Consider the following 27,954-nt stretch of genomic DNA (forward strand, 5'->3'; position numbering starts at 1 on the left):
TAAATAAATAAATAAATCTTTAAAAATATATATATATATACAAAATCTCCCAACGATTTTTGGTGGCGATTACATGTGGAAATGATTAAATTCAGAATATATTGGGTTAAAGAAAATCTATCACTAAAATTTCTAAATGAATAAGTCTCATTAATGAGGGAAAAAAGGGCCTCTATCCCCTTCATGGTCTCTCTGTACAACCTTCTGCACGCACCATTTTCCCAACAACGAACATTGGCTGGGTTCTGGTTCTGGAACATTCTTGAGAAGAAGCACCACGGTCAGGCTGTCAAAGTCTTGCAGCTCCCATACCATTATTTGTATTTATGAGGAAAAACAGTAACCGGAAGGGGGCTAGGGCAGTAAATTAGGAGCTTTTAAAGAGAAAAAAGCTGCAGTAAAAGACTCAAGAGAAAGGGACGGGGATTTGTGACTGCTTTTCCCAAGACGGCCCATCTTGACGTGGTGGAGCAGATGCGTCATGGAGGCAGAGCTCCTTCTCTGAGGACTTCAGGATGGGAGGCCCAACCCCTGTCTGCGCTGTAGGTCCATCCTGGTGCCAGATGGCAAGACAACTTCATATTTTCAAGCACAGACCAGCCTTTAGGGAACCAAAATAAAAACAACAGCAAGAAATTAACAGCATGTCCTAGGAGGTGAGCATTTTACAGGCATTATCTCATTTAACTTTCCTCACAGCCCTGAGCTGTACAGCTGTTTTCAGCCCCACTGTTGGAGCTGAGGAAAGGAGATTAAGTAAGATGCTAAGTAATTGTCCAAGACCGCGAGCGAGGCAGGTGGGGGGCAGGCTGGGAATGCCTCTGGCAGGAAGGAGCTCTTATCTCAGTGCACAGACTCGCGTGAAGCTGGGGAGGAGAAAGCTAAAATGAAGCAAGGATTTTAAGTGAATTTTTGGGGGCGAACACAAAAGGGCACAGATTCTAAGTGTAGGGGTCAAGGAATTGCCACAAAGTCACCCGGTCAGTGGAGACAGCCACCAGCTCCCGGAGGCCCCTGTGCCTGCCCCACCCTCAGTGGTCGTCACCACCCCGAGAGAATCACCACGGAGTCGTTTTGCCTCTTTTTGAACCTTATATTGGAATGGCTCTTCTGTGTTTGGCTTATTTCACTCAAAACGATGTCTGTGAGATTCGCCGGTGTGGATGTATGGCAGTGGGCTGGCTTCTCCATTCTGTTATTAATGGGCGTTTGTTTTCTTTCTAGTCTCCGGCTTTTATGAATAGCGCAGCGATGAACATTCCCCGACATAGTATCTGGTGAGCAGGCGCACCCATTCATGTTGGGCATATTCCTAGAAGGGTATTTCCTGGGTCTTAAGGGTAGGCAATTATTCAGCTTTCGTGGAATACTGCCAGAAAGTTTCCAAGGAGTGATTTAAAGATTTCCTTCCCCAGCAAAGGAACACTCAAGTCGGAGCAGAACTTTAAAGTAATGAAAGATACCGTGAAAATTATCCGAGGGCCATTCTTAAATATCAGAAATAAATGAAAAAGAGAGTCTTTTAAAAAGTCACCTGAATGATAGAAGCCCTGCTTGCCAAAGATTCACCTGATAAAAGCTAAAGAGGGAAACAGATGTGACTCAAGTGGTTGAGTGCCTGCTTCCTACATGGGAGGTCCTCAGTTTGATCCTGAGCGCCTCCAAAAATTAAAAAAAAAAAAAAAAAAGGAAGCAGAATAACAAACAAACAAATGAAAGAGCCAACTAGGGGAGCCAATGTAGCTCAGTAATTGAGCACTTGAGCACTGGCTTCCCACATACAAGGTCCCAGTTTTATTCCCTGGACCTGGTACCCAAAAAAAACTAAAGAGAAAAGTGGCTGAAAGGGTCTTGGGAGGATCTGTTAAGTAGCTCCTGTGAGGGTTACAATCTGTGGTGGAGGCAGAGGGCACAGCAATTTCAAATCCTCACCTGCCATGTGAGACCTGGGCCTTGGTTGCCTCTGCAATGAGAATCACACTAACTCAGCCCAAAAGGTCTATTTTGGGCACAAGCTTATGTGATACAGATAAGAGAAAGAATGTTTCTGCGCCCCTCCCAAACAGCAAGGATTCAGCCCTATTACGCTCACTTTACAATGCCCCAGAGTTAGAAAACATAAAATACACTTTTGCTGCAAAACAAACAGAAACCAAATAAAAACAAAACAAAAAAGCAAAAAAATGCAGGTTAGCTGTGCTGATGCATAAAAGCATATGGGGTAGTTCTAAGAACAATTTTAGTGTTAGAGAAACTCCAGGTTATGACATAAGGACGCCTTTTAGGAAAAAAGAGAAAGATTTGTAAATATTTGGGGAAAATAATCACAGGATTAAAAATAAAAAATGATGGGGGACAACCAGCAAGACGGCGGCAGAGTAAGGAGCTCCTAGAGTCAGCTCCTGCTCCAGGGCAGTTAGCAAACACCCAGAGCTCCCTGGAGCTGGCTGTAGCACCTGTTTGGGGCCTCCAGGAGGCCAGAAGAGCATCCTGCAGCGTCTGGAAGGAGGAGATGCCCATCTGCAGAGAGGGTTCCTAAGCAGAGCACTCCATGCCCCGGATGCTTGTGCCCATCCTCCACTGGAGGCAAGAGCTGCCCCAGGAGCTATTCTGTGGCTATAACTGAAAGCTCCATTTCCCAAAAACAGGGAAGGAAGAGTTGGTGGTCCACTGATTTCAGCTACTGATTAGTATATTTGGCTGGCTTAAGTATAACCCTAAGAACAGCTACAGTTTGAACTTGTCCAAGTCGGAAAGAGGGTGGTGGCTGCCGTTGTGACTCCACCCCCAGCATGAGAGGAAGCTGGGCTGACTGAAAATCAGTGATGGCAGAGACCAGTTTCTTTCACCCAGATCAGCCTGCAGCCCTAGGCTAGGCTTCAGCCCCACCTCTGGCAGGGAGGAGGCTGGAGGGCCCTGCACCAGCCTATCCAGGTAACTGAGGGTATATTTGGCTGGCACAGACTGAATAATCGGAAGTCTACCAGGGCAACTGTGGTCATCTTGGACCCACACTGCATAGACTGCTGCCCACACCTACAACTCCAACCCTGTCTCAGGCAGAGGAGACAGGGGTGTGAAGCTTCATTAATCCCGCTGGGCAAATACAGTCTAGGCCTGCAAGATTTGGATTATTCCACACATCTGTGGCTCTGTCCCTACCTCTGGAAAAAGGAGAAAGTTGAAGAAGCTTCATCGGCCCCAGGGATAATGAGGGCAGCTTAAGCCTCCACAGTTTATAGCACTAACTACATCCTTGGCTCCTACTATCTAACCAGCAAGGGAGAAAGGGCAAGAAGCCCCTAACTAAAGAGAAAAACTGCACCCAGAATAAATACTCTAGTAAGCCAGATGCCAAGACACTAACAAAAAATTACAATCCACACCAAGAAACAGGATGATATGGCCCAGTTAAAGGAACAAAATAAGCCTCCAGATTACATAAAGGAGTTGAGACAACTAATCAGAGATGTTCAAACAAATCTCCTTAATAAATTCAATGAGATGGCTAAAGAGATTAAGGATATTAAGAAGACACTGGGGGAAACGGACTTTGGCCCAGTGGTTAGGGCGTCCGTCTACCACATGGGAGGTCCGCGGTTCAAACCCCGGGCCTCCTTGATCCGTGTGGAGCTGGCCCATGTGCAGTGCTGATGCGCACAAGGAGTGCCGTGCCACGCAAGGGTGTCCCCCGCGTGGGGGAGCCCCACGCGCAAGGAGTGCGCCCGTGAGGAAAGCCGCCCAGCGTGAAAAGAAAGAGCAGCCTGCCCAGGAATGACACCGCCCACACTTCCCGTGCCGCTGACGACAACAGAAGCGGACAAAGAAACAAGACGCAGCAAATGGACACCAAGAACAGACAACCAGGGGAGGGGGGGGAAATTAAATAAATAAATAAATCTTTAAAAAAAAAAAAAAAAAAAAAAAAAAAAGAAGACACTGGATGAGCATGAAGAACCTGAAAGTATACATAGAAAAATTAACAGATCTTATGGGAATGAAAGGTGCAATAAATGAAATTAAAAATACATTGGAATCAAAGTTCTTTATCTATCCTTTAAACTCATCGCTATATGCCATTCCCTAGTAAGGGACCATGACATTATATTGGGCTTCAAATTTCGGGGAGTTCTGGATCACAGAGTGTTTCAACAATGGCAATGGAGGGATACTGGTATGGGATACCAATGACAGGTGATATATGACTGACAGGGAGCTGTACAGAACATATGTCCAGGGTGCATGGTAATGTTTGGATATACTCATAGTGGCAACAATTAAAAACCACAGTAGGGGGGGTACTGGGTTCCTGGCCAGTGGTGCTCTGTCGTGGTCCCTAGGGGAGCAGCGACAGTCTCCCAGGTACAGTGGTGGGGACCGGGAGGGAGTGAGGGTTCAACAGTGAGCCCCTGATACTAATGACTATGCTTGTGAGCTGATAAACCCAAAATAATAACAAGGCCTAGAGCAACTTTGTGCCTGGGAATTTCCTTCTGTCAGCCTTCATGTTACTCAAATGTGGCCAGTCTCGAAGCCAAACTCAGCATGTAAATGCAATGCCTTCCCCCCAGCGTGGGACATGACACCCGGGGATGAGCCTCCCTGGCAACGAGGGACCACTATCAACTACCAACTGATGATGCAACTGGAAAATGACCTTATACGGAAGGTTCAATGCGGATCAGCAGAATATCCATGTCTACATAAAATACCATGACTTTAAAATGCTGTTTGACCTAAAGTAAGGGGGAAATGGAAAGGAGAAATGAGTTTATATGGCTACGAGTTTCTAAAAAAGAGTCTGGAGGCTGGCAGAAGGTTTGCCCTCATGCACAACTGAGCAGAGTCAGAGAGACAGATAAAGCAGATACAACCCCCAGATATTGGTTCCTTTGAGGGCTAAAGAGACCCATGGGAGTTATGGTCATGGCCGATGGGGTTAACTACCAGGACAGATGGCCCCTCTTTGGAAATGGTGTTTATGTGTGATGAATCTGGACTCAGATGGGATCTCCCTTCATAAGACTTTCATGCTAATGTGCTGGAGGTGCAGTTAATGTTGGGGTTTAAGATATATTTAGGGGATTTGAATCTCTGGACTGACAATGTGATAGCCAGATCCTGAGCCTCAACAGACTCCAGCACCTACAATCTGATTTATTGGACTTACCACACTCAGCTAAGATGGAGGTGAAGAAGGACAACCACCACACCATGGAGCCTAGAGTGATTACAACTGAAAATGGGAGGATTGCATCCAGCATCCAGGTGGAATCTGAGCCTCCTCTTGACATAAAGGTGCAATGGACACAACCAAACCAGTGTCCACATAGAAGAGGTGGCATTGGATTGGGAAAAGTGGACATAATGGACAAAGGGTATGGGGAAAGGCAGGAAGAGATGAGAGGTGGAGGCGTCTTCGGGACATGGAGCTGCCCTGGATGGTGCTTCAGAGGTAATCACCGGACATTGTAAATCCTCACAGGGCCTACATGATGGAATAGAGGAGAGTATGGGCCATGATGTGAACCAATGTATATGAGGTGCAGAGGTGCCCAAAGATGTACTTACCAAATCCAATGGATGTGTCAGGATGATGGGAACGAGTGTTGTTGGGGGGGGGGGAGAGGGGGGGTGGGGGGGTGGGGTTGAATGGGACCTCACATATATATTTTTAATGTAATATTATTACAAAGTCAATAAAAAAAAAATTTAAAAAAAAAATACATTGGAATCATATAAAAACAGATTTGAGGAGGCAGAGGAAAGAATTGCTGAGCTTGAAAAATGGTCTCTGAAAGTGAACGTACAAAAGAATAGATGAAGAAAAGAGTGGAAAAAAACTGAACAAGGTCTTGGAACTAAATGACAGCAAGAGACATGCAAACATGTGTGTCATGGGTGTCCCAGAAGAAGAAAAGGGAAAAGAGGCGAAGGAATATTTGAAGAAATAATGGTAGAAAATTTCCTAACTCTATTGTAGGACATAGATATTTATGTCCTAGAAGCACAATGTACTCCCATCTGAAAATCCAAATAGACCAACTCTGAGATACATACTAATCTGAAATGTCAACTGCTAAGGACAAAGAGAGAATTCTGAGAAAAGCAATGCATAACATATAAGGGATACCCAATAAGATTAAGTGCTGATTTCCCATCAGAAACCATGGAGGCAAGAAGACTGTGGTGTGTTATCTTTAAGATACTGCAAGAGAAAAACTTCCAGCCAAGAATCTTATATCTAGCAAGACTGTCTTTCAAAAATGAGGGTAAGTGTAGAATATTCAGATAAACAGAAACTGAGAGAATTTCTAACCAAGAGACCAGATTTTCAGAAAATACTAAAGGGTGTGCTAGAGCCTGAAAAGAAAAGACAGGAGCAAGGGGCCTGGAAGAGAGTCTAGAAATGAAGATTATATAAATAAAACTAAAAGTGTCAAAAGAGTAGAGAAAATAAAACATGACAGATAGAACCCAAATATTCAGGAATAAACTTAACCAACAATGTAAAGCTCTTGTATTCAGAAAACTACAACTCAATGTTAAAAAAAACTTTTAAAAGGCCTAAATAATTTGAAGAATAGTCCATGCTCACGGACTGGAAATCTAAATATCATTAAGATGTCAATCCTACTGAAACTGATATATAGGCTCAATGCTATCCCAATAAAAATTCCACCACCATTTTAAAAAATAAATGGAGAACATGATTATTAAATTTATTTGGAAAGGTAAGGGGTTCTGAATAGCCAGAAACATCTTAAAAAGGAAAAGCGAAATTGGAGGACTCTCATCTCTGGACTTTAAATCATATTACCTCACTACAGTGGTAATAACAGCATGGTACTAGCATAAAGACAGACACATAAACCAATGGAACCAAACTGATCATTGGACCTCACATGTAAGGTCAAGTGATTTTTGACTAGCCTGTCAAACTCACACAGCTCGGGCAGAACAGTCCATTCAACAAATAGTGCTGAGAGAACTGGATATCCATAGCTAAAAGAAGGAAAGAGGACCCCTATCTTACACCTTATCCAAAAATTAATTCAAAATGAATAAAAAACCTAAATATAAAAGCAAGAACCATAAAGCTTCTAGAAGAATATGTTGGAAAATATCTTCAAGGCCTGTTGGTAGGTGGTAGATTATTAAAGGAGATAAAAGGAGGACTGAGATGGACTACTGATGTTTAATGTATGTAGACGTTTTAATTAGCTTTACTGTAAACGTGTGGAAATGTACAGAGTTGATGGTAACACATCGTGAGCAACAGCTGGATTTTAAATGGGGATGTTGCGGAAAAAGGTAGTCTAGGAATGTAAATGCCAACTGACAGAATGCTAGAGAATAATCTAGGAACTGAATAGCACAGTAAACCCAGACATGAATGAGAAGCGTTTCTGATGGTACAGATGCAAGAGCGTCCTTTGTGAGCTAGAGCAAATGAACACCACCACTGCAGGGTAGTGGGAATGTGAAGAAGCATGGGAAAAATACAACTGGAGTGACCTATGGACTGTAGTTAGCAGTAATAATGGTCTTGCATCTATGCCAAAGATGTGCTGTGTTGATGACAGGTCAGTATGAAGGATGTGTGCCGGGTGTGCACTATGGACACGGTAGTGGTCAGATGATATTGTCTTGTGGTCTGTGTCAGGTGTTCCACCATGGGGTGGTGTGTTGGTGGAGGGTATTGTTTGAGGATTCGGCACGTGTCGTGATTATTTTGTAGGTCTTACAACTTCTGTCATAAAGGAACATTTAAAAAGCAATAGCAGGGTGGGTTGGGGGGAAAGATACACCAAATATAAGATAAGGACTATAATTAGTAGTATGATTCTGACAATGTTCTTTCATAATTTGTAACAAACATCTCATGACAATGCAATGTGTTGGTGGAGGGTTGATGTCTGGGACCCCTGTATGATGTTATGCATGTTTGCTTTCTAAGTTCACACTATTACTACACTCTTATTTACGTATGTTCATATACAAATGAAATAAAAAATAATAACAACAGGGTGGGTTGGGGGCAAAATACCTTGGTTAGTAGTAATATTTTGACCATGCTCTTTAATCAGTTAAAATGTTTACCAACAAGGCAAGGTGGTAGGGTAAGATACAAGAGTCCTGTATGATGTTATATTTGTTTGTTTTTTAAGTTCACAACTATTACTATACACTTATTGTTTATGTATGTTTATGTATGAGTGATACACTTCAATAAATTTTTTTAACAACAAAAACAAAAACCATGACTAATTTTATCCTGTTTGCAAGAAACTTCCTTCTGTTCTTCTTCTATGGTTTTAAAGATAATTCTGTTCTTAAGCATTATTATATGTTTCTATTGTTGGTGGGACCTTCCTTTTGATTAGATTACTTCGTGTGGCATAAGCTGAGGTGGATCTTAATCCTCCTGCTGGAGTACCTTAAAAACAGGATGAATATGGAGAGAGGAAACCACACATTGGAGCTCAGAGAGGAACTCACAGAAGCTAAGACAGGAAGACACAGATGGAGCTGCCAGAAGCTGAAAGCAATGGTGCGAGAGAAGGCAGAAAGGGACAGGTGCCTCCATTCCCTTCCCACGTGACAGGAATCCAGGATCACCCACAGCTGGTGTTCAGGGAGAAAGTGCCACGTCATGATGCCTTGATCTGGATACCTTTCTCAGCCGCAGAACTATAAGCGTGCAAGCCAACAGACCACAACTGTAAAAGCCTCTCCCCACCCCGCCCTTCCCCCCCCCCCAAAATGATGTGCTCTTGGATTCCTAAGTCAGAGTGCTAAAACATTCTATTTTGGGAAACGGACTTTGGCCCAGTGGTTAGGGCGTCCGTCTACCATATGGGAGGTCCGCGGTTCAAACCCCGGGCCTCCTTGACCCGTGTGGAGCTGGCCATGCGCAGTGCTGATGCGCGCAAGGAGTGCCCTGCTACACAGGGGTGTCCCCCGCGTGGGGGAGCCCCACGCGCAAGGAGTGCGCCCGTGAGGAGAGCCGCCCAGCGTGAAAAGAAAGAGCAGCCTGCCCAGGAATGGCGCCGCCCACACTTCCCGTGCCGCTGATGACAACAGAAGCGGACAAAGAAACAAGACGCAGCAAATGGACACCAAGAACAGACAACCAGGGGAGGGGGGGAAATTAAATAAATAAATAAATCTTTAAAAAATAATAAAAATAAAAATAAAACATTCTATTTTGGGAGTGGATGTGGTTCAAGCCATTGAGCTCCTGCCTTCCACATGGGAGGTCCCAGGTTCAGTTCCTGGTGCCTCCTGAAAAAAAACAAAAAACAAACGAAAAAAACAACTCAGAGAGAAGCCAACGTGGCTCAGTGTTTGAGCCTTGGCTTCCCACATATGAGGTGCTGGGTTCAATTCCAGCCCCCCATACCAAAAACATTCTATTTTTGCCCAACATGGACCCCCCACTTGACCTCCTTCTTATACTATGTCTCCAATTTCCCTGCCCTCCCCTCTTTCACCCAGCTCATCTGTAATAGATGAAATAACTTCCATAGGTTTGTCATTATTCTCCTATTTTTAATATAAGCTTTCTTTTCTATGATCCTTCATACTTTTTCTTTTGAGATGAAAAGTGAGTTTTCATTCCTTTTTGTTTAAAAATGAAAACATGTAAGCTTATTAATTTTCCTCTGCCTCGCAGTTTTGGCCACGTCCACTTTCATATGTAGCTATCCTCCTGCCCCTCTCTTTTTCACTATTTTACAACAAATTCTATAATAACTTGACACGCAGACTTACCATGGACCAAATCTACCTAGACTGTTTCTGTAAAAGTTTGTCATCCTTGGTACTTAAAAGAAAAATTTCTCCCAATCCACCCCGCTTCTTTTTACTTAAAGACACACTTTCAAAAGGCAACACATTCTGTCATATGTCTGACATTAACTTTTTTGCCTTTTACTCTGCATTGTTTACACAAGAAGGCAAACCATACCACCGGGACAAGAAGCAAGCAAATCCATGTGAATGTATGGTAAACACTGAAATTGAGTATAAAAGAAAAAGTACCATGACACGCCAAGCATGATATAGACATTTAAATGATCATTCTGATTTTGCTTACAAATTGCAGTCTGGAAATCTGAAAATGGAAGGCAAAGTGGAAAAAAAAATTTCTTTTCTTCTTTTAATCCAAAGTGACAAAAGCGTAATAAAGCTTGTAGCAGCACCATGACAGCAAATCCCTTCATTTGCACCCGTGACTAGCAGCTCGCCGTTTAGCTCCTGTGAAACGGCGAGTCAGAGCCGTGGGGTGACAGGGCTGGGCACTGGCTGAAAGTGTTTAGAGGTGAATGGCAGAAAGAAGTGGATACCCGCTACACCCTCCCAATCCACTGAGGAGCGAAAAACCTTTGCCACTGCAGTGTGACAGTTTCCTGAGGGTTTCCTAAGCGTGGTTACGTTTAACACACACACAACACAAAGAAAAACAGCAGTTCACAGTTACCTGGTCTAACTATGTTCAGGGCATTATGCCACTTAAGGTTCATGAAACACTTATGAATGAGGAGCTCACCAGATGCGACGTGGAGATGAAAGAGCCGAGACCCTGAAGTTAAGTGCCTTGACTTCTACTTCCTTCCACTCAGAGCCAAAGTCACTGCTGATGACCAGAAAATGCCAAACAAGAGCCCTGAACTGGATGCCAGAACTGTGTCCTTATTTATTTTTCCTGTGTTCCTGCATTTAACAACTCATACTGGGTAATCTACTGGGAATTGGTAAATTACACACAGATAGCTCAGATAATTCTGAAAAGAAAGCAAGTTATTTGACTTAATTATGAGGCTTTACAATTCATATGCCTGAAATACCAAGATGTTACTTTAAAAAATATGTTTCTATTTCTCCAAAGAAGATGTACAAATAGCCAATAAAAACATGAAAAGATGCTCAACATCATTAGCCATCAGGGAAATGCAAATCAAAACCACAATAACAAACACACAAGAAAACCAGACAGTAAATGGTGGCAACGATGAGGAGAAATTGGAATCCCACATGCATCACTGGTAGGAATGAAAAATGGTGCAGCTGCTGTAGAAAACATCTTGTCATTTCCTTGGAAAGTTACACATAGAACTACCCTATAACCTGGCAATTCCACTCCTAGGTAGGTACCCAAGGATTGAAAAGCAGGGGCTTCAGCAGATACTTGTACACCAGGAGTCATAAAAACCAAAAAGCGGAAACAACCCAAGTGCCCATCAACAGATGAACACATAAACAAAATGTGGTCTATCTGTACAACGAACTCTTTTCAGCCATAAAGAGGAATGAAGTGCTATACTTCAACATGGATGAATCTTGGAAACATTACGCTCAGTGAAAGGACAATATTATAGGATTTACTTCTATGAAATATCTATTAGAGGCAAATTCTTAGAAATCAGTAGATGAGAGTTTTTAGGGGCCAGGGGTAGAGGGGAATGGGGATTTATTGTGTAATGAGTACAGAGTTTCTGTTTGGAGGGTGAGAAAGTTTAGAAATAGATAGTAGTAAAGGTTACCCAACATTTTGAACGCAATTAATGCCACTGAATTGCACGAATTGTATGTATATTTAAAGTGGTTACAAAGACAAATTTCAAGTTATATATGTATTTCACCACATATATATATATATTTCCAATGATCAGATAATAATTGGAATATTAGAGAGGTAAAGGATGGTTGAATGGAGAGAAAGAGCTAAGGATTTCCATTCAGAAAGAAGAGATGAAATCAAATTTAAAAGAAAACTCAAAGCAGGTACGGGTTAACAATTGTGCCAAGTCTCAGGGTCACAGAAAAATGGAAATGGAGAATACTATTTACCAACCAACCTGGCTTTCAAACACCACAGTGATGTAGGTTTGCTCTCATAATAAATACATGTTTCTTTTGCAAAATAAATATGCTAAGACAAAGGAAAGAGAAAATGTAGGGAAGCGGATTTGGCCCATTGGATAAGGCATCTGCCTACCACATGGGAGGTCCAGGGTTCAAACCCCGGGCCTCCCTGACCCGTGTGGAGCTGGCCCACGCACAGTGCTGATGCGCGCAAGGAGTGCCCTGCCATGCAGGGGTGTCCCCCGTGTAGGGGAGCCCCACGTGCAAGAAGTGTGCCCCGTAAGGAGAACCAACCAGCACAAAAAAAGTGCAGCCTGCCCAGGAATGGCACCGCACACATGGAGAACTAATGCAGCAAGATGACGCAACAAAACAAGACACAGATTCCCAGTGCTGCTGGGAATACAAGTGGACACAGAAGAACACACAGCGAAGATATAGCAGACAACTGGGGGTGGGGAAGGGGAGAGAAATAAACATAAATGAATCTTTGAAAAAAAAAAGAGAAAATGTAGACAATATCTGAGTGATCAAATCAATGTGCAGTAGATCAAATAAAATTCTCATCCCCAAATTTGGGATTATATCTTAAATTCTTGACACATATAAAATAACCAAAGCAAGCAAAAAAAAAAAAAAAAAGCCAGGGTTCTATTCCTTGATGCAATGGTGGAATCTCTTAAATTTTCATCCTTTTACTTGTAATTTAGAAATTGCCTATAAGTTTGTTGTTTGGTACTTTGAGAGGCCTAATGTGCAATTAATGATATGTGCCACAGGCAAATGGAGGCAGCAGCAACTCATTCTATAGAAGTGACTAAGTACCATCATCAACACTGTTTTCTGGCTCTGCTAGTCCAGCCTTTGTAGACACAGCTGCTCTCTATCAGCTGTTTTACTGTTTCAGGAGAACAAACTCAACTCCCTGGTAAAGCATAGCCCAGACTCATGGCTTTCGCCACCTGTACCTCACAATTAAAGTGAATGGCTTCTAGAACTGGACTATGAGGGTTGAGTACTTCTGAAATGAAATGTACATCAAATCCTCTTGTCATCAACTAAAGACTCGAGCACATTTTAAGCATTTGGGACTTGAGAAGGCCTTTGAGAAAGAGATGGCGCTCCTGACGGCAGCCTTAGGAAAACTGCTAAAAAGAAGTAAACGGCTCAATCTACTTTTACAAGAAACTTGGGAAATTTGAGAATGAAGTGTTGATAGTCTACTACCAAAAACACTTCTTATTCCTGAGATTTATTATTGCTAACTTCTCCTGCACAAAGTCAGCAGATATTAACGAAACATGCCTGTTGGCTGATTTTTCCACCTCCCTTAGATGTCCTGGCATAGTCAAGAGCTTTAGACCAACTACGATGTTGCGGAGAAATAAAGGCCTCTTCCAGCTGTAGGAAAGCGCCTTCAATTGCAGTGTCTACCAAACATGGTCAATTCGATATTAAATAGTCTGCTGGAAGGCAAATCTCCCTCACAGAAAGTTTCCAATTCAAGAAGCTGCTTCCCAACTCGATTTTCTGTTTGGTCTGTTCCTGTATGAGTCTCCCATTGCTGCTGTAACAAATTACCACAAACATGGTGGCTTTAAAACTCCACCCATTTATTACCTCACACTTCTAGAATTCAGAAGTCCAGCAGACCAGGCTGGGCACTCAGCTGAGAAGGGTCTCACAAAGCTCAAACTGGGCGTCAGCCAGCCTGGGCTACCGTGCGAGGCTTCGGGCTCCCTCACGGAGCTGGCAGAGTCCATTTCCTCAAGGCTCTCTCCGTCTTCAAGCCACTGCACACTGAAGCCTTCCCCGGCTTCGCATCTCTGACTTCCCCTGCTGCCCTCTGTGGGGAGCTCTGCTTTTAAGGGCTGGTGGGAGTACTCCCCCATTCTTATGGTTTACTCATCAGTAATCGGAATCATTTCTGTAAAGTCCTTTTGGCGTGCAGGGTACCATGATGATGGGTGTGGCACCAGGGGGCAAAGCTCACGGGGGCCAAACTTCCGCCTACCAATACAGGAGAAGGATTTTCCATTCTTTGGATGTCCCGATTCCAAAACACTCATTTTACTGTAGACAGCCAATTTTGCCTTCATCATCCACTATGGAGCCACCATTAAAAGCATGGATCCACGCTTTTCTAGAATGAGTTCGTATTTTTAGATTGCACACCCTATTCCAGGCACTAACTACCACATCCCTAACCCTTTCACTGACAATATCCACACTCATTTACTCTTATAAAATACTGCGATACTGCACCCCAAGCACAGGTTTCCCAGAAGAAATCCTAACTCGTTATGATTTCTTGGGACACTTACTCCTTCTTCCTAAACAAATAATGCTACTTGCAATCCTTGGGGCACTTCAACTTCCTAGAAATTACTGAAAAAGAGTAACTGGGAAGAGCCAGAGGATTCCAGGAGTGAATGGCTTATAATTCTGTACAAAGGGAGGGTAATGTTTTGCTTCTAATACTAAACCAGATGATACATTGGAATTTTCCGTCCTATTTTTAAAGATTTTCCAGATATTAATGAATTCATTCAACCAAGAGGGTTAATGAGTAGAACATGTCCTTCTGGACTCTCATTGTCTGGCCCAAGAAAACAAACAGTTGTGGGACAATAGGGGCTAATAACCTGGCTTTGGAATATGGGGGAGGGCTTCCAAGAGGAAGGAAAGTCTCAACCCAATCCAACCTAAATGTCAGGTTGGAGCAACAGGGGAGGTACAGGTGAAAGGTCCAGACTTCTGCAAAGAAGGTAGCTAGTGGGTGGGGGAAGAGACTCCTTGGAATTGAGCATTCTGGATGTCCTGATAAGAAATTTAAACTTTATCCTGAGGATAATGCGGTTAGGGTGGGGGAGGGGAAAGGCATGAGTTTTTAACCAGAGCAGTGAGATTCTGAATAGAGTGGGGAGACAAGCAGGGGGCAGTCAGCCCAGAATTAGGGAGTGAGGAGCCGATAAGGGGGCCCAGGTGGGGATACAGGGGGGCTCGCCTCACTCAGGCGCTGGTGGCCCCGGGCATAGAGAGAAAGGGCCAGGAACAAATTCAAGGGGAACCCACAGGAGCATAAGCAGAGGGGAGAGGAGGCAGAAAGGGACCCTATCACCGATCCCACAAGACCACCCCTTCAAGTAGGCAGGTCGTCGCCTCTGTTTATCAGAGGGGAAGCTCGTGTGTGGGGGGATATGGCATCCTCGGGGTCAGTCAAGGCCAGGTCCAGGTCCAGAAACTCTCAGGTGACTACTTGAAGGTCTTCTGGGCCACCACCTAGACACCTACTCTTGAGCAACAGCGTCAAGAGAAAGGGTTCAAGCTCATCATTCTGAATGCGCGTTGACGCGAGACCTCAACTGCTCATTAAAACACTGGCTCCACTTTGCAAGGAAAAGACAACCTATGGGATGGAGTCCCCATCACTTCTCGTAAGCAGAACGGATAAAGGAGGCTCCATCACTCCACAGATGAGGCAGAGCCTCCTCGAGGGACCCTGGCAAGAAACCAGGCTGTCTTACGTACGGAGAGAAGTACATAATAACATATTATAGAGAGACTTCTAGAGAAGCGGGGAGCCAAGGTGGTAATGGAAAAAGAATCAAAGAAACACAGGTGACCCCGGAAAAGCATCCAGTGGCCAAAAATCTAGAACAAGGGGTAGGAAGACCAAATGAAATAAAATGTCAACAGATATCTCATGACAGTAAATGGAACATGCAAACATTTAAGTGGTTTCCTAGGAGAAAACAATCCCTATTTCAAAAGTAATTTTACCACTTTCCTTTTTTGTCAATTACCCATTCTAAAGACTATGCATTGGAGTAAGTGTTTTAAAAAAAAGAAAATCCAAGTGGGAGAGAAAAGTGCTTGGTAATGCCTGTTTCCCTGCAGCGAGAAGCTCCTCAGGCCTTTAGCCAAGAGAAGTGTAAGCACTTCAGAGTGGCTGCAGGCGCCGCCAGGAACTAGCCTTTTCCCAGCTGCTGAGTTGCCACTTCAAAGACCAAGAGGGTACCTGGGAAACAGACCTCTGCCCCTGACACAACGGAGACTAGACTCGTTTGTTCGGAATGTTTGTATTTCTAGAAACACATTAACCGCTCTCCTCCTCCAAAGCCAGCTTCCCACCCAGCAAGGTATTAATGATTGAAACAGTCTCTTGATTTTTCTGTCGAATTGCCACAGAGACTAAAAGTCAACACAATATAATAAAAAATTAAGACTTTAGATAAAAAGAATACAAATCAGAAAGTTAAAAATCTTCCTGGCTCTGCTTATTGCCTGCATATTTCTAGCCCCATCTAAAGTAGAAAAATCTGCCTTTATGTTTTAAGCGGCCCTCAAAAGTCTACTTCTATGCAGGGACAGTGGCGGTTCAGGTCCTGTTCCCTGAAGCAGCCTACTTCAGGGAACTAATAAATCCATCTTACTCATTTAATCCACAAATATCTGTTGAAATTCCTCCTTGGACATTAGACCAAATCCTCTAGGAATTTGGAATCCAGCTGGGAAGTCAAAGCCCCTCAGCACCTCACGATCATGTGACCTCAGTGGAAAGTGCCCCAAGAAAAGGCTAATTCCACTCAGTGAGTGCTCAGTTTTACTTCAATTTTACTAGATGCTCCGGAAGAGAAGGCGACAAAGCCGGCAAGAAACCTTGGGGCCAGATTACAGGGAGCTTAGAAGATTGTGAGGACTTTAAAATTTCGACTCTGAGTGAAATGGGGTTGGGAGCAAAGAAGCAACTGGTTCTCACCTAGGTTTTAAAAGGTGCACTCTGGCTGCTGGTTGAAAAGAGGCTGAACGGGGACAAGGGGGCTTGTCAGAAAGCTATCAGAGCAGCCCAGGTGAGCCACAGACCAGGGAGATAGGAGCTGGGAGATGGGGGTGAGAAGGAGCGGGATTCTGGAGACTTTCAAAACAGGGTCAATGGGTTTTTCTGACAGACTGAACGGCGTACCTGAGGGGAAGAGGATTTGGCCTGAGCATCAGGAAGGATGGATTTGCCACCAGGGCGTACCTGAGGGGAAGAGGATTTGGCCTGAGCATCAGGAAGGATGGATTTGCCACCAGCTGACACAAAGAAGGCGGCAGCAAGACAGATTTGGGGAGGTGAGGGAGTGTGGCATAAGTTACTGGAGTCTAATAGCCATCCAGGGGGAAAGGTGGATGTTCTTATCTGAAGTCGGCAGAGAGGTCTAGATATTTGGGAGTCAACAGCAAAAAACAAATTCCTTCCAGGAAACCAGCAGACAGACCTGCCCTCCAGTGCTCCCAGCAAAGGTGGGCAGAGGAAGGGAAGGGCTCTTCTTTCACTGAGCTGGAAGGTCACCTTCCCACATGGGAAAGGGAAAATGATTAGCGTGAAGAGAATTTAGTCCAACCCAGTCCAAAATAGCTGTCCAGGAGAACCCTTGAGTATGTCATGTGCCAAAGGCATCCCATCTATTTCAGGGGCTCCAGCTTCCCCGTGCCTAAGGGATACCTTATCTTTTGCAGATAACACACTAACAATGGTCCTGTTCTCCCATCTCAGGAAGGTAAGTGGGGGTGGGGCGCAACCAAGACACATTTTTTGCCTGAAAGGCATAAAAATTAAGATTGATAACATTGGCCAGAGCAGCCTTAGCTTTCTGTGGGAAGCAGAAAAGGCACTGGGAGTTGAAGCTGGAGATGGGCTCAGCGCATTACTCAGAGGAAGCACCCTCCGTGGGAGGGGTTTTACCAGCCCAAACCTGAAAGAGATGGCAAATGTCGAACTCAACTTGGTATTTAAATCGTGCTTAAAACCATCAAAAATGGACACATTCACATTAAATCCTTGCAGCATTTACGAACTCTGCTGTTTTGGAGCGATGGACATATAATGTTATCTTCTGAGGATGCTGCTGTTTTTTAACATCCACTGGAATTTCCTGACAGTTTTGTTGGAAAGCTCTTTTCTTCACAGAGGTGAAAAATGGGCTCCCAATTACTGACCAAAGAAAGAATAACTCAGCCATCAAGTGGAGTCAGCTGCCAATTCCTCAGCACAGCGTCCGCCTGACACAGGACTTTCCACCTAGCTAAGGACAAAATTACCCATCCATCCACTTCTCACAGCTAGGTAAGGCGACGCTTCTTGTTAAAATAAAACTAGTTTATAAAAGGCACCATCTGAGCCGCCCAAGTTTTTTCTCAGATTTTTGTCAAGTATTTGTTCTGCCAGGAAATATTTTCCAAAAAGGAAAGGTTTTGTCTCAATGGCCAGAGCAGCCAACCCTTCCTCTGGAGCAGTATCGGGATACTCCCTCGCTTACAGGACTTTCAAAATATTTGTGTTGCTACAGTGCTCATTTGCCAGTACATGTAACTTACACGAATTTTCATTCATCTGGTTGTATTTATACAACGGTCATTCCAGAAAATTTTACAAAAGTTGGTGTAAATAAGCTGTGATGAAAAATGAGAACTACTTCTTGCTGAAAGGCTTTCACCATGTTGGCAAATCATGGTACCAATTAGTCCCTGCAGTCACAGGAGTCGGGTACAGCCAGTCAGTGACCTTTGCAAGCTCTCAAAGAGGTCATTTCTAAGTAGCATCACTCTCCACTTGTGAGCCAAGACCCAGCATCTTACGTGAGTTAGGACTTTATCTTCAGTATTTCATTAGGTAGGTTGTACTCTCACATCCAAGCAAATCTTTACCAAAGGGATTAAGCTTATATTACTAGTGCACGGAGCTGGGATTTCTTGACTCTTCTTTGCTAAGCTATTGTCTTCAGCACCTGAGCGCTGCAGGAACAAAGCACCACAAACCGGACAGCTTGAAACAGCAGAAATTTATTATCTGACAATTCTGAAGGCTGGAAATCGGACATCAAGGTGCCATTCTGAGGTCTGCAGGGCGAGAATCCTCCCTTGCCTCTTGCGGTCCACGGCGTTCATGGCTGGTAGATGCACCTGCATCCTCGTCTCTGCATGGGTTTCTTGTTTCCCTCCTTGCTCGTCCTCCCCGCATGTCTGTGTCTCTTCTCGTCTTAGAAGGACGCCAAGAGTATGAGGATTAGGTCCACCCTACTACAGCTTGGCCTTCTCTCAACTAATCTTCAAAGACCCAATTTCCAAATAAGGTCACACTCACAGGCCCAGGGGCCAGCAGTGTGTCTTGTGGGGGACACAAAATTCAACCCAAAACACCCAGGTCACTTGTCTTTGTTATTGGGGTCATGTCAGCAGGAAAACCCTTTAAGGAGACTCTGGCTTTGCTTTCTTCTTAAAAACGTTCTTGGAGAAAGAGGAGTCCCCACAAGGGGACTCAAGTGCCAGCACCTCGAAATGGAGTGGAAAGCAGCTGGGAGCTTCAGGGGCTGAGGAGACCCAGGCCCCAGGAAGTCCTGGGCCCTGATAGGTGCCAGGAAGGCTACCCTGAGGGTGGGGGGTGGGGGGGCTGGGCTCACCCCGACTCTGCTGAATCATTTCGGTTACACCCCATGAGCTGCAGAAGTATTTCAGGGTATCATCGACGCTTGCATGAGGTTCGGCATACACATCAACTACCTCTAGATAATCCTGGACCTTTTTTTTTTGCATAAAATACTGAGAATTCTGTTACAGCAGCACTTTTCCAGGTAGAAGGAAGGGACCACAGCTTCCTTTGTCCCCTTCAAAGTAGGAAAGAGTCTGAATAAAGCAAAGCTCCACAAGTGTAGAAGATGAGTAAGCACGGAGGGACCGAGGTGTGCCCCCCGCAAAGCCAGGTGCTGTCACACACTGCAGTGCGCTTTGACATGCCACCCGCACTGGGGTGACCCGCCCTCGCCCAATTCATGCCCTCGTTCGGAAGTAGGGTCTTCACACTTGAAATTGGTTAAATTAGGATGAGGCCAAACCGGATTAGAATAGATCCTAAATCCAATATGACCGGTGTCCTAATAAGAAGAGGAGACAGAACGTGTGTCGCAGGGCTGGACCTTGGAGTGGAGCAGCTAAGCGCCCAGGACCCCCGCGGCCTTGGCCCCCACCCTGGGAGCTGGGAGACAGGCCTGGCCAGGCTTTCCGTCAGGGCCTCTGGAAGTCTTTCTTGACTTGGGACTTCTGGCCTCCAGCTCCGCGAGAGAAGAAGCTGCTTTTGTTCTCAGCGGCCTGGTTTGCGGTACCTGGAAAGCCAAGGCGCCAACTCGCGCACCTAACGCCAGGCCTGATTCTGAGGCCCCCTTTCCACCTCACAGGGAACAATGGACAACCTTATCTGGTTGACTCAAGTGTCACTACACCCAACCTCGGGCACACGGGCACACGTCAATTTCTCCAGCTACCTGCAGTGCGCAGGGCTCCCCCTGGATGCCTGGCACTCTCCCACACTGTGCTAACTCAGTTGGGGTACCCCAGACCCTTCAGCCCTCGCACCCACCCCTGACATTGCTCCCTGGGAGAGCAGAGACATTGGCCACAGCTTTACCCTGAGTTTCAGGAACAGGGAAGCTTGCATTTCCACCCAGTGAATGAAACCATCAGGAGCAGTGAGGGGCTCACCACAGGACCTGTCCTCCTGGGTGTCCCAAGGCTGTCCTGCTTTATGCGCTCACATCCTTTCTGTTACAGGACGGTAATCCCAAGCAAAGGTGACCCCAGACCTCACATTTCTCTTATCACACGGCCCCCTTCCCAGTGAAGCCCAAGTGCAGCCGGTCCAGCCTTTTGTCTCAGTGGTTCTCAGGATCAGTCACATTTTCACCACAACCACCACAAATGCTAAACCCAGGCTAAGTTAACAAAAACCGATAAATGCTATGTCACCCCCAAGTGGACAGTGAACATGACCGTGGACCTTCAGTGATCTGGTTCCTGTAAAATTAAGGTTCCTTCACTTTAAATTCTTTGCCAAGACCCATCTTTCAATTCTATGTCCCCAATACCCAAATCCTGCCATGCTCTTCAGACATGAAAACGGGGTTATCTGTTTAGAGACCCCCGGGTGGTTTTCGACAAGAGTTCCTTCTGATTTTCACCCTAGAATAACACTTACCCCGCATGCCTCGGTGCCTGCTGGGCCATGGTGTCCTGGGCGGAGAACAGCCTGGGTGACAAGACCCACCTGCCTGTCCACTCACCTTGACCAGGTGTGTGCGACTTCGGGCAACTCAGGGGAGCTCAATGCGGCTTTGGCTTCAGTAAGACGCGGCTCCCGGAAGGGCGGTGAGAGAGGAGGCATGAGGGGAGGGGAGAAAAAGACTACAAGAGGGGGTGAGAAACCGCCCCAAAAGGTGACCGTGTCAGGAGGCAACACGGAGCGCTGAACTGAGACCTTGGCCAGGAATTCGGTCTTTCCATCCAGCCCCCCCAAAGTGCCCAGAGCAATATCCTCAGGCACCCCAGAAGCAAGCGGAGGTTCCATTCCCTGCTGCTTCCAGCCTGAAGCACGGCTTCTCACAGCTGACAATAGCATAGGATCTAGTCAACCAGAGGCTCCGGCTGCCACCCCACGATTTAGATTCTTTGTGGAAAGAGTAAAGAGAGCTAGAAAGCATGGTAAAGTTTTCAAGGGAGACAAAGGAGATGAAGGACTGGCTTGGTTTCATTTATGAAACTTCCGGGGCTTGCCCACCAGTGTAAAATATTAACGACAACACACCAGCGTGTTTACGAAGAACATTGTTCTTCCCCACCCCACCCCACCCCCGCCCGTTGTCTGCTCTCTGTGTCTATTCGCTGCGTGTCCTTCTGTGACCGCTTCTATCCTTATCAGCAGCACGGGGAATCTGTGTTTCTTTTTGTTGCGTCATCTTGTTGTGTCAGCTCTCCGCGTGTGCGGCGCCATTCCTGGGCAGGCTGCACTTTCTTTCGCGCTGGGCGGCTCTCCTTACGGGGCGCACTCCTTGCACATGGGGCTCCCCTATGCGGGGGACACCCCTGCGTGGCAGGGCACTCCTTGCGCGCATCAGCACTGCGCATGGGCCAGCTCCACACGGGTCAAGGAGGCCCGGGGTTTGAACCGCGGACCTCCCATGTGGTAGATGGACGCCCTAACCACTGGGCCAAGTCTGCTCCCTGAAAAAGCATTACTTTAAATTGCAGACTGAGAAACTGTGAATACCCCTTGGTAGCTGCAGGTTACTAACCAAAACAAACTAAGATTTTTAAATGAAACGTGGGAGAAAGAAACGGGGATGACTCAGAGGAAGAAGGTTCTAAAAGCTACTGCTAACTTAGGTAAAACCCCCAATCAGACTGGATGGTAATACGGTACCATCTAGGAGCAATATTTCCAGGGCTCCTTGGTGTTTTGCTTCCTTAAGTATTTACGCTCAGAATCAGAGAGTAAATGAGTAGAAACGTTGAATGTTTCCTTGACAGTTTCTTACAGGACTTCAGCAGGGGGTGGCGGGCCTCGCAGAGTGAACCGCTGCTTGCGAGCTCACTCGAAGAATGCACTTGTTCCAGCACAGAAATAACAAATCTGTTTCTGATTCCAGACATTATTTCCTAAATGCTGCCAAGAAAGGCATCTAAGGAATTCTTTTACATGCATAACACACACGAGGCAACTGGAATGGCCTTCCGTCCACCCCAGGCACGGAGACGAGGACCAAGCGGGGGATTTCTAGGATGCACGGTTCTCGCGGGAGCAGAGCCGCGTGCCTGAGATGGTTGGTGGCTGTAATCTCAGCATAACTCTTCGCTATTATTAGACAACCAAAAGGCTTTCCTGAATCTGTAACTTGCGAAGCAGAAAAGGCTCTAGCAGGGCCTCGTCGTGCTGAGCGTGGCGTCAGCTGGGACACCCCCACTGCACAGAGACCACCGCTTTCCTGCTCCACCCAACTGGATTCTGGGCCTTGGAAGAAACAGCAGCGCAGACAGGAAAGGAGGTTTTAACATCAAAGCCAGGTCCAAAGCCCACTAAGAGAAGGCAGACTAAATTCGGCACCTGAAGGCCAATGATGCCCATAAAACAAATTGAAATTATTTTTATCTTTAAAGAACACATCTATGTATGACTCCTTTGACTCTTCAGAGCAAAAACATTTTTAAAATATTACACTTTTTGATGCAAAAAGTCTTTTTAATCTAGAAACTCCACAAGTTCACATAAGATGGACCCTCCTTCAAAACTGCCAAAATGATGTAATGACCCAGCCAATGATTTTTTAAGCGCATGAGATAGCATACATGGCTTGTACTTTATTAAACAGTGGGGAGCTAGCTGCGGTCTCAAGGAGGGAAAGCAGGAGAATGCTGAAAGACTGAGTCATCCCCCAGACTGAGCTAGTGAATCCAAGTGCTTACATTTTTGGCTCACACTGAGTTCACTGCAGTGAACTAAGTTCAGTGTTGTTTTTTGTTTTTTCCCTTTCTCAGCAGGATAAGGGTTCATGAAGGAAATGGAATTGTTTATAGGAAACCAAAAGGCAACGTTTCTTTTGCATGACTGATCAAAGTATGCTTATTTCTATGACCTCACTACCTTTACAAAACAAACTTATCTTCAACTTCCATTGCCCTGAGTACCAAACGCACCCACAGTGCGCCACCACACAGCTCCCCAAACCCTCACCTCCTCTAAAGCTCCCATCAGTGGATTGCTCTCAGGGTCCAGCACCCAGTGCTGTCTGCCAACAACTACCCCAGGAAATGAGATGACACGGTTAAGGGCTCTTTTCGCTGTTTGACCTCACTGTGGTATCACACAAGCACACGAGTTTATATTTTCCAAAAGTATCAGTCTGCGGTGAATCAGAAATTTTAAAAAATTAGTCTCCACCACAGTTAGAGAAACACTGCAAAGAGCATTCATATTTATAAAGATGAAGCTGATGTAGTGTAATTAAGAAATTAGCATTCTGCACCATCTCAGAGAAAGTTATATACCTTCCGAGTACTTTCGGTAGTTGAAAAATGCTTTAATTTTTGAATCATCTGGGAATGGTATACTGTCGATGCACGGGGGCTTCCTATTAATCAGATTATTTCATTAGCCAGAAAACCCCATCCCAGACAACAGTGACTCGCTAGGTACATGGAGAAGGAATAACCACGGGAGCCTGGCAGAACCGCAGAGAACAGCGTCCCAGAGGCTGGAGGCTGAGTGCTGGTCCCACGAGAGGCAGCTGGGGGCAGTGACTTAAGCACGTCTTCCCTGCTCTACCTGAGAAGGGAGAGAAAAGGCAGAGGCGACATCTGCCTTCCAAGAAGGGACTTTTTCTAGCACCCAATCAAGCAAAAGCTGAACAGACAGGTCTCTGCGGGGAAGAAGGTCAAAACGGAGAGAAGAAACCGCTCCACCAGCGTGGAGGCTGTTGGATTAGAATGTTTTTCTTTCAGCAAGTAAAAGAAACTCCGAGTAAAGGAGCGGTGACCCCATTTTCTTTACCATTGGTGCTGGCTCAACGCCACAGAGGGAAAGCCTGGGGGAGAGCCTGGGGGAAGACATCGGTGGCAAGCGCAGCCGAGCCGACACTCGGCCCCCCAGGACTGAAGCAGAGATTGGTCTCGGCCTGCAGCTCGAAGGGCACCCTAAAAACCTGTAAGTCCCAGGAAGGGGGAGGCATCATATGTTCCTGCCTGCTGGGGGATCAGGAAATGGAGGGGACGCTCAGGACACACACTTCAAAGCTCTCAGCCATCGTCACATGCCAGACACTTGACTTTTTCAAATTTCCTAAGTTGCCACGAAAACTAAGAGTCCATGAAACTGGTAGATGCTTTAATAGAAAGAACTGCTGTTGTGGGACGGGGGTGGGGGTGGGGGAGGCAGATCTGTTGGGGAGCCGGCACGGGTCCACGCCTGCACTGGGCGAGCACCCTGAACCCTCAGAGCGCATCGACTGCTCGAGTGGAGAGGGCAGCTGGTGTGGCCGCATTTTTAACTCTTCACGGTTTTTTAAAAAAAGAAAGACTCTTTAGGAAACAGCATTGGGAAGTGGATTTGGCTCAACGGATAGAGCATCTGCCTACCACATGGGAGGTCCAGGGTTCAAACCCAGGGCCTCCTTACCCGTGTGGTGGGCTGGTCCACGCACAGTGCTGATGCGCGCAAGGAGTGCCCTGCTATGTAGGGGTGTCCCCGTGTAGGGGAGCCCCATGCGCCCTGTAAGGAGAGCCCGGAGCAAAAGAAAGTTCAGCCTGCCCAGGAGTGGCGCCGCACACACGGAGAACGGACGAAGTGAGATGACGCAACAAAAGAGACACAGATTCCCAGTGCCACTGACAAGAATGCAAGCGGACACAGAAGAACACACAGCGAATGGACACAGAGCAGACAACAGGGGGGGAATAAAAATAAATCTTAAAAAAAAAAAAGCGTTATAAGCTCTTGTAACTGCTTTCATCTTACATTTTTCAGAAACATTCAAATTCATTTTAGCCTTACGGAGCACCTTAAAAATCTACTGCAACTATATGCCCTCAAGAACAGGGATACTGAACCTTTCTTGTTCCACGGACCCCTCTGCCGTCAGGCGAAAACCATGGACCCCTTACTAAGCCCACACCACACTGTGGATTATTTAATAAATAGCTCACACCTGCACCAGCACATCCCTGCTAGAAGAATGTTTTCTGAATTTCAATTCAAGCTCATGGAGCCCTGTTTAAGGACCCCTGCGCTATGGTAAAGTTCCATTGCCTGGGGAGAGAAAAACGCATTCTTCTTTTGTGTTCTTACCCCTCCATTTCATCAAGTACCATTAAGCACCAGCTCTTTAGGGAGGATAAGCAAATACTCTACCCTCTCGGTGATGTTACAAACTCTTGGAGGGGTTTTAGGACGTCGAATTAGGATTAAAACTTAAAGTCTGGGACTCAGAATCCGTGTCTAGACCTCATGGGCAGCCAGCAACCCAGCCAGCCGGGGCCCGGGCACCTCCCAACATTGACAAGCTGTCAGGAATTCCACACCAGCAGAACCACACACACTGAGCGACAGGAGCCCAAGTCAGCTTCAATTCCGAGGAAATTTACCTGAACTCCCCACTCCAACGGCCTCGCAAACACCCTCTCAAATGCTGAAATCGATCATATCAGGCCAGGCTTTGGGAGAAAGAGTTGAGAAAAAATAACTGCGTAAAAGGAGAAAATACTCCCAAATTAATGATGGCATACATTTCCCCATAGTACTTATTACATACGTAATATTATTACATAGAACCTAATATTATTACAGCACTTTCCAAGCACCATAATCCGTATGAAGCCGGCATATAGAGAAGACTCAGCTACAGCGAAATTCACTTCATTCCTGAATTCACACTTTAAGGTTTAAAGCAATGGAATCCGCGTTTCCCTCTTTCCGCTCACTCTGACCCTCTACACAAATAACTCCTCACAGGAAAGCTGCTCTGGGAGGGCAGCCTCCGGCTGTAAAGGTGGGGCTGCCAATGAGCCCCACATTCAAGGTTATTCTTTAAACGTCCTTTTTGACTCTAGCACTTTAACTACTTCTCTCCAGGACAAAACATATCCCAAATACAGTCAGCCTGAGAAATACCCTGGTTGGTCTAGAAGAAAATTCCATGTCCCCAGCAGGAGGTCTGTCTTCCTGTTTGCAACAAAAAAGAACAATGACTGTTTTACATTCCTACTTACAAAACTCTATCAAACTAGCCGTGTGGCCTCCCAGGCTGAATGGCCGCGCCCTCGCCCCCCGAGGGGGGCCCAGAGCCCCCTCACCTTTCAGACAGAACATCCCGAGGCCGTCCCATGGCCCAGCAGCGAGCTCCGCAGTCCCCCGGCGGCCCGCGGCTCGGCACAGCTGGCTGGGGCCCACCCTCCGGCCGCGAGCAGGCAACTGGCCAGGCCTGCGGCACGGGAAGCGGCGGCCCAATCCCCAGCTCGCTGGGCCGGGCCCGCCACCGCCCTCGCTCCCCTGCCTTCGCCCCGGCCACGCAATCAGCAGGAGCATCCTGCAAAGCCAGGGCAGCGGCGGCGGCGGGGGGCGCGGCCACCGGGCCATCAGCGCCAGGGCTGGTCCGTTGGTCTGTTCCCGGCCCCAGCATTTCCCACCGCGGGGGGCCTGGAGACCTCAGACGGTCACCACCCCCCGAAAGGAAGCCTGGACTCAGTTTCACTGTTTGCCAGCAGTTCTTTGAGTTGTTATTCTAACACGATGACCACCTGGCACGCAGTCGTCCCAGCCTCCGTCAACCAGCGCCTGCTGGGCGGTGCGGCTGGACAGATGGACACCAGCTTGCCATTGTTAGGAGGGTGAGGACAGCCCTGAGGAGGGATGGCTATATGGCCCGGCCGTGTTTCAGAGGAGGAAACAAAGATGCAAATAACCCAGCCCCATTGGAGCGGGTGGCCAGCCAAGTCTACACTGCAGCCCTAGCAGGATTACCGCATGCCCAGGGCCCATGCCCCCACCCCAACCACTAAAGCGAAATTCCCTCGGGCAAGCTCAGGGCGGCTTCACCGTAAACTCTTCAGTTAGGGCTAAAAAGTGAACATGGGGTCTCGTGGCAGAGCTGTAGTCTCCAGATGCAGCCCGGCGCCAGCTCCCTCGGCACCCCCACCTCGCACAGCCCCCGGCCGCAGGAAGCCATCATTGTTCCCAGGGCCCGCCGCTGTTTGCAGATCTTCCTTTCGGCTGCACAGGATGCAGGAAACTGACTCACAGGAGCAATCCGTCCATCCGTCTGTGTCCTGGGGCTGCTCGCTGCAGCCCTGCGACACAGCCCCGGCATGCCCCGCTCTCCTGGATTTCCACGTCTGGTGTGGCCTGCCCTGGCTGGTTCCGGCTCCTCCTCCCTGTGCGTGGCTGGCAGCATCTGGCTCATAAATGCCCCCCACGAGAGTCATCGCACCAGCTGCGAGACCACAAGGAAAGACGGAGAAAGGGCCTGGCCCGCAGCTCGCTGGGTCGCCTATGGAATGATCGACGGGGCAGGAACCCTTAGAGAGAACTGGAAGGAGCCTTCGCGCTCATTTCACTTAGTAGATGCGCTCAGAGGCAGGGTGACTCACCCAGCTCACCAGGCTGCAGCGGGATCAAAGTGGGGCCACCTGGCTCCCCCTTTCCTCTCACTTGGGACTTTCTCCAAGATGGTGGGAGTCAGTCCCTGGCCCCTCCTCCCTAGAGGCAACTGTGAATTGCAAAGG

General features: G+C 46.7%; 1 protein-coding gene and 1 long non-coding RNA gene across 2 annotated transcripts in view; both read right to left on the reverse strand.

Annotated features, from left to right (window-relative positions):
* LOC111759754 (uncharacterized) lies at nt 1–26,619 on the reverse strand. Its single transcript, XR_009188080.2, has 4 exons — nt 26,527–26,619; nt 26,345–26,395; nt 25,819–25,887; nt 1–601 (listed from the first exon to the last, which is right to left on the reverse strand). It is a non-coding gene; the product is annotated as an uncharacterized lncRNA (long non-coding RNA).
* The window catches only part of NHSL1 (NHS like 1), a 146,019-nt gene that overhangs the window by 92,134 nt on the left and 25,931 nt on the right, over nt 1–27,954 (reverse strand).

This window comes from Dasypus novemcinctus, chromosome 11 (genome assembly GCF_030445035.2).
Source record: "Dasypus novemcinctus isolate mDasNov1 chromosome 11, mDasNov1.1.hap2, whole genome shotgun sequence".
Lineage (NCBI taxonomy): Eukaryota > Metazoa > Chordata > Mammalia > Cingulata > Dasypodidae > Dasypus > Dasypus novemcinctus.